General features: G+C 43.7%; 1 pseudogene; it reads left to right on the top strand.

Annotated features, from left to right (window-relative positions):
- The first annotated feature begins 717 nt into the window (after positions 1-717).
- On the top strand, positions 718-835 carry LOC124799571 (annotated as a pseudogene).
- Positions 836-8,128: the final 7,293 nt, after the last annotated feature.

Here is an 8,128-nt window from a genome sequence, read left to right as displayed (position 1 = left end):
TCCGAAAGGTGGATATACACTGTACTAGTGCCGACATTGTGCATGCCTGTGTCTATGTGCCTGTGGTTCTGTCAGTGTGATCATGTGATGTATCTGACCCCAGGAATGTGTCAATAAAGTTTCCCCTTCCTGGGACAATGAATTCACGGTGTTCTTATTTCAATTTCCAGGAGTGTACATTACTCATTGTACTAATTTTTTATGAACTCGGTCTCCTGTCTGTATGTTTGTCTCTTGGGTACAAGTTTTGTACTTGATTGTAAACTAACTCCACGATGAGCTAGAGAATTGAAAGTTTCAACATAGCCCACAATTGGGTGTCAATGCAATATTAATTCACTTTCTTGTCAGATGTGTGACGAATGACACTTCTTGTACCACTACAGTTTACCACTTTCGCGCCAAGAACGGTTACCAATAAGCCTCCGTATGTACTCGACTATCTCTAATTTTTACCTTCTCGATCATGTCGAGAAATATAGGTAGGATAGGTAGGAGGAAGCAATACTCGTATATTAATTGAATCAGGTACAGAGAAACTGAAATAAACATGAAATTTGAAACAGGTCTCTATCGCAAGAATGTCAAGGTGTTTTTAAAATTGACTGAAAAGCTTCACTGAAAAGTACAAAAAGCTTGTTTAAATAAAATAATTTTTAATGAAACCGTTTTTCTATCAAAACAAGAAGTATAAAATAAGTTCTTGTAACATCATAAGGCAACGGCCTTGCCGCAGTTGATACACCGGTTCCCATCAGATCACCGAAATTAAGCTCTGCTGGGCGTGGCTGGCACTTGAATGGGTGACCATCCGGGCCGCCATGCGCTGTTGCCATTCTACGGGGTGCACTCAGCCTCGTGATGCCAATTGAGGAGCTACTAGACCGAATATTAGCGGTATCAGTCAAAGAAAACCATCATAACGACCAGGAGAGCGGTGTGCTGACCACACGCCCCTCCTATCTGCATTCTCAGCTGAGGCTGACACGGCGGTCGGATGGTCCCGATGGGACACTTGCGGCCTGATGACGGAGTGCTAACATCATAAAAATTTCTAACCTCATGCAATTTTGGAAAGTTCAGGTTGTGAATTCTTAATAGCTATAAAAATAGTTGTAAGCTTTATACCGAAACACTTAGGGCGTACGTAATACATAACTGACGCGTGAATAGTTCACTTCTTATTATCTGTTGCACGCGCTCAACGCTTTTGTCATAAATTTTACAAGTGTTTTCATACCTACTAAAAGTTCACAGTCACATACTTTCAGAACTATCCGTATGCGTTTAGGAAAATGTGTATGTACTAGGAGAAAATAATTCATATATTTTAGTCTGATATCAAAACGTGTTATACTAAAAATTTATTTTTATTCAAATAATTACTTTACTTGTTCCATTCGCGAATGGTCCGTGGAAAGAACGACTATATACGCTTCCATGTAAGCTCTAATGTCTCTGCTTTTCTGTACATCGCCATTTCGCGAGAAGTATGAAGTATGAGAAAGAACATACCCTAACGGAGAAAGAATCGCAACACCCAAAAATAATTAAACAAATGAAATTTCGTGAATACTTTTGTCTAGGTAACGTCTTTAAAAGATTACATTGCAAGATCACTCGTTAATGTAAACTCGAGATAAACCATTGGAAACATGAATTGCTGGTTCTTTAATAACCGGTGTAACTGCCATAATATCGAATTCAACCCTGTAAACGTGCATGCATTCTGTTGCACAGATGCCCGATGGCAGTTTGTGGGATGGAGTTCCATGCCTATTGTAGTTGGTCGGACAATGCAGGGACTTTTAATGTTGTTTTTGGATGACGCTGGAATTGTCGTCGGATGATGTCCCACATGAGCTCCACTGCAGACAGATCCAGTAAAAGAGCAAGCAGAGGCAACAGCTCTCGCTTGACAGCACTGATATCGCAAATGGTTATGGTTTGGAGTCAGTGGAATGCACGCTGCAGGGCGTCTGCTCGAAATTGTCATTGAAGTAACCGATTCGTGTAACTGTGGTGCCAACTGCCGCTCATATTGGTGCTGCAGATGAAGCACTTTGGGCCACAGCCGTACGCTGAAGTCGATGGTCTTCTTTCTGGGTAGCACCACGTGGCCGTCCGGAGCCCGGTCTACTTGCGACTGTACACTCCAGTGACCACCGCTGTCAAGAAATATGTACACTGCTGGCCACCGTAAATGCAACACCAAGAAAGACAAGAGGTAGCACAACAAAATTTATTTTGTAGATAACATGTTGACCAAGTATCAAATGATTACGTTTACAGACGTCTGTGACATGTGGTTCCTGCCAGAATCAGTAGCCAGAGTAGCCGCCATTGCTGGAGTTCACCGCTGCCACACGTCTCGGCATTGAGTCAAAGAGACGTTGGATGTGTTCCTGGGGTACAGCAGCCCAAGCAGCTTCCACACGTTGCCAAAGATCATCTGGTGTGGCAGCTGGGGATGTAATCTGGGTCACTCGTTGAGCAACCATGGACCACATGTTTTCTATCGGCAAAAGATCCGGAGAGCGAGCCGGCCAGGGAAGCACTTCAATCTGGTTATTGACGAAGAACCTTTGGACAACGCGTGCCACGTGTGGTCGCGCATTATCCTGTTGAAATATGGCTGTGGCCAAGCCCTGAAGGTAAGGAAAGACAACTGGCTCCAGCACCTCGGATATGTAGCGCCGGGTATTTAAAGTACCGGCAATGCGTACTAGAGGCGTGCGAGAGTAATATCCAATACCGCCCCATACCATAATACCCGGTGCAAGACCAGTGTGGCGGTGCATAATGCAGCTGTCCAGCATCTTCTCTCCACGGTGTCTCCACACTCGAATCCGACCATCGTGGTGCTGCAGACAGAAGCGTGGCTCGTCAGTAAAGACAACGTCACTCCATTCTGCCGTCCACATCCGTCTGTCATCACACCATTGGCGAAGGAGACGTCTGTGGTTCTGCGTCAATGGTAGACGAAGCAATGGACGTCTTGCGGACAGACCACTCTGCTGTAAACGGCGTCGAATGGTACGCGCAGACACTGGATGATGCGTTACAGACGCAATGTGCTGTGCTATGGTTCGGGATGTCACTGAGCGGTCCGTCACTGCCATGCGCACAACTTGCCTATCAGCACGTGCAGTGGTGCACCGAGGTGAATGCAATCGACCACGTCGGTCCGTCGTACCCTCCTGCATCCAACGGTCACATATCCGCATTACAGTTGTTTGGTTTCGTCCAACACGACTAGCGATTTCTCTGTATGATAATCCACAATCTCGGTAAGCCACTATCCTTCCTCTGTCGAACTCGGATACTTGATCAAACGATGTTCGCTGTTGTCTACGAGGCATAACTGATCGTCTTGTGAAACAACCACAAGGTAAACACACGTGCCGAACGTACACTCGTCGAAATCGCCAAGCCTTAAATGGCGCTATGAGGTGGCGCTTAGAGCCATTAGATTTCCGGAGTCTTTTCAAACCATATGTGCTAAACCGACAATTTTTCTTTTTTTGCGTTTCAGGATATTAACTGACCTTGCTGTGCCTAACTGTAGCGTGCTGCTTACATCATATGCCCTCAGTGGATCGCTTTTTGCAAGCTCCAAACGGTTCCAGCATCTGATTCAGAGAAGCCGGTTACCTAAGTGTCAGGATGGCTCCCAGGAATAAAGTAATTTCTCCTTTGTTTTAGTAATTTTGAACTAGAATGTGTGTCGAATATGTTTTAATATGCTGATAGACTCTACGTTATCGAATGAGTGGTTGATTATTAGCTCACACCACTCCAGCAGTACAGTTTTTTCGATGGATCGCTGAGTCTACATTCGACAACGACCTGTGCTTTGGTAATCGCACGAGAGAGTGCCGGAATAGAGTATAAACAAGGAGAAGGAATGGTGACGAGGGTGATGCAAATCCAGCTAGGAACTAGCCTAGAACATGATAGGACGTAATATTCATGTATCTACCTGAGAAGATGAATTAAACCCAGAAAAATGTTTTGGGATGCGGGTTGCATTGATTTAAGGACTTAACATTAGTACAGTGCACTAAAAGGTAAATTCATCTCTGATTAATAGAAAAAAGACAATTCCATAAAAAACAGCAGAATTATAAAACCATCACGGCCTGATTTCTAGATAAATAAGTAAAAGGTATACCGTTACAATCTGAGCTATTTTCTGTAGTTATTTATTATTTATTTTTGTCCTGACAACGGATTTTACATGCGAATTTTACTTGTACAAGTTCGGTATCTTTGAATCTCTGTATCTCGAATACAGGTATAGATATGAAGAAAATTTTCAAGCTTGTTCGAGACCGAAATCTTAGGAATATATCGTAAAAATTTCAGACATTTGATGTGCATAGTCCTCTTGGAATCCCGACTCGGTTTTGACATCCAAAAACCAGGTTTTCTTGGTTTTCTCAGTAACCGCCCCTGATGTATATGGTGCCTCCATAGGCCCCGTACGGCACTCCTAAGACCATACCTAATGCAAAAAGAACCAACCGATTTGCTCCACTTGCGTAAGATGGAGGAAATGTGTAATATTCAAATTTTACCCTGTAGTATAGGATAGTTACAGTAAAACGATCCTTATGTCGTGTATACAAATGGTCCATAGCCCAAGGACTATCCACGATCTTGATGCTACTTTACTATCACGAATAGAACCAGATGTATGAGCACCGGAAAAACCGCGATTTTGAGGGGTGGCGTCTTGGAACATATTATGTGGCGCATACTGCCTCATGCGTAACGATTTGCACCAGTTCGACAAACTTTCTTGAAAACAGAAATGACTAATGCTTCTATTCCAATAGCTTGGTACCCTTCGTTGTTCCAGCGAAATACGATAAACTATTACTAGAGAGGGTGCTAGGTCTTCTGCATAGTCTGTGTAGAATCTCACACTTATCTTAACCGGTCCAAATGCCTATCCACTATCAAGCGATTTTCGTTGTTTTGTATTCCGTATACTAATCTCAATATCCGCCGTTTTGGCGTTCGTGCAGTGGCAGAAAGGAGGAACATTCTACGATCTTCCTAGATGAAACAATGTCACAATACTGAATTCAGAATTTCAGCTTTCTCTGTCGTCTTCAGTTTTATTGCCACAGTGGTCACTGAGCGACTGAATAGATAATTTCGATCGGCTTACTGACTTTACGTAACACTAAAATTTCCTAGGTTTGTAAATAAGTTACATAAAACAGCAAGCAGTCAGCTTTTTGAATAATTATGTTTTATTCCATGAACCGGTTTCCAACCTTTTCAGATTCATCTTCAGATAGTTTCTGGAGGTTACATCATTATTTTTAGCATAATGCTGGGTGCTGGCTCTGTGACAAGAAGATGGTGCATGCTTGTAAAGGATGAGCCAGTTGGTAGGAAAATTTTAATTTATTTTATTAGCTCCCAGAGGTAACTTCATTTTTCTATTACGGCCAAGCCATGGCTGGCAGTGTTGGCTGCCTGTAAATTCTTTCGTCCCACGGTCTAGCAACAGGAAGTCAGCAACGAGGAAGGAAAGGCACCTTGACCATGCGTCTCCCTCATGTGCTGATGAGGGTACGCTCTGGAAAGTTCCATGCCGCCCGAACGGTTTTGTCGATCGCGACCAATTAGGGCGGAGGAAGCCGCTTGGTGCGTCGAATATACCCGGCCACCCATCGCCGGGTCCTCTCTCTTGTTTTCTTGCTCTCCTGTAAGTCTGACGCGCGCCCTGTATCAGTGTATATCTTCCCGCTTCTCCCAGTATTGTGGCACTGTGGACTTATTTTTCGCAGACACCAACCTCCGCCATACTTTGCCTTCTGGCTCACACTCACCCCCCTTGGCCTGACAATGTATTCCCTATAGTATAGCTTTTGCCAATAAATGGCCTTACAAAAGAAACTTTCTCCTGCTCTTTCCAAAACACCCACCTCCGTCCTATCCTGTACACACTTTAATGTATCGCCATGACTATTGTTTATCTGACGATATGGATGTAAATTTAGATTTTTAGTTATTGCGACAGTATGGGCAGTTTTTTTCGTTAGTGTCCATTTGTCAGCTTCGATTTTGATGGTTAGTTGGTATATCACTTCGCACACTATGACACAATATATATAAATTTACACTTTGACAGCAAAACTTTACCAGCATCCAGCATGTGGTGTACAACTGTTGCTTGTAACAAAGATCTTCACGTTTGTCCTACAGGAAAGCAAAATTTTAATTTTAAAAATTACTGAACGCTTCTCGCATTGCTCTCCTTACACTCGTTTTGGCTTTCTTCAGCCTTTGGTTTGTCAACCAGGTTTCTACTTCGCTTAATTCTGTGATGAAGCTCTCATAGTAACTTTCTAAAACGGATACTGCGTGACACTCGGTTTTTACCATCCACCACATCCTTGTTCTGCACGAAATGGCCTCTGCACTATGTTTCTATATTTCGTCTAGCTTTGCACGTGATCTTCGTACTCGAAGCAGAATATTTGAAACTGACTACTCTGGTACGTTGCAATACGTTTCCTAACAGTTGTTTTCGTATTTATGAATACAGGGTGAACCAGAACACTACCGACAAAACTTCGATAGTTGTTCAGGGATACTGCACGACCGCTACGGTCGCAGGTTCGAATCCTGCCTCGGGCATGTGTGTGACGTCCTTGCGTTAGTTAGACATTTTTTGTTCAGGGATATTTTATGAGTGTTTTGGGTATAAAGGATCTGGAACTTTTTGGGATAAAAGATCTGTGATATCCAATGGCTCCAACGTTAATAATGTAATAACACTTTTTCCGTTTGTTATCTCAGTTACTTTCGTTTCTGTGAAAACGCCTTCACACCACCGAAGAAGCCCGTAATACTCCGTCAATAAAAGGGACAAGAAACGCAGAGAGACCTACAGATTTTTTTCTGTCATCAGTGTTCTGACTGCTTTGATGTGGCCCGCCACAAATTCCTCTCCTGCGCCAATAGTTGATCTCAGAGTGGCTCTTGCTGCCTAAGTCCTAAATTATTAGCCAATCTTTATCTTTCTCTGCAGACGCAAACGATTATGACGCGGTTATCACCGCTGCTGGAGCAGCATTCTTCCACTGCATTACTGAACCCATACATGATCTGCACATCAGCAAGCTCTTTACTAGTAAACCTGTGTATACTGCTGTGTGTCATTGTTAACGTACTGGTAACACTGACGGAAAAGAAAAAAAACTCGAGATGGGACAGTTCAGTAACGAATCCTAGTTTGAGGGCGAAGAGTAAACTGAGATGACATATGTCATGGGATGCCTCCTAATATCGTGTCGTGCCTCCTTTTACCCGGCATACTGCAGCAACTTGAAGTGACATGGACTCAACAAGTCGTTGGAAGTCCCCTTCAGAAATACTGAACCACGCTACTCTATAGCCGACTGAATTGCGAAGTGATCCCTTGATTATGTCCCATAAATGTTCGATGGGATTCATATCGGGCTGTATGGGTGGTCACATTATTCGCTCGAATTGTCCAGAATGTTCATCAAACCAATCGCGAACAATTCTGTTTCGGTGACATGGTGCATTGTCATCTACAAAAATTCCAACGTTGTTTGGGAACATGAAGTCCATGAATGACTGAAAATCACCCACATTGCCAAACATAACCATTTCCAGCAAGGATCGGTTCAGCTGTACCAGTGGTCCCAGTTCATTCCATATGAATAAAGCCAACACCATTTTGGAGTCATGACTATCTTGCAGAGTGCCTTGTTGACAACTTGGTTCCACAGCTTGGTGTGGTCTGCGTCACAGTCGAACCCTACCATTAGTTCTTAGCAACTGAAATCGCGACTCATCTGACCAGACTACGGTTTTCTAGTCGTTCGGGCCCCAAACGGAATGATCACGAGCCCAGCAGAGGCGCTGCAGGCGATGCCGCGCTGTTAACAATAGCATTCGCGTCGGTCATCTGCTACCGCAGCTCATTAACGTCAAATTTCGTCGCAGTTTCTTACCCGATACATACCTCACACGTCCCACATTGCTTACAGTGACAACTCTACGGCAGCGACTCTGCTCTCGGGCTTAAATGAAAGCTGTCGGCCACTGTGTTGTCTGAGGTGAAAGATAATTCCTG

The sequence above is a fragment of the Schistocerca piceifrons genome, chromosome 5 (genome assembly GCF_021461385.2).
Source record: "Schistocerca piceifrons isolate TAMUIC-IGC-003096 chromosome 5, iqSchPice1.1, whole genome shotgun sequence".
In the NCBI taxonomy this organism is placed as follows: domain Eukaryota; kingdom Metazoa; phylum Arthropoda; class Insecta; order Orthoptera; family Acrididae; genus Schistocerca; species Schistocerca piceifrons.
The sequence above is the reverse complement of the archived record's forward strand: the minus strand, read 5'-3'. Positions and strand labels throughout refer to the sequence as shown.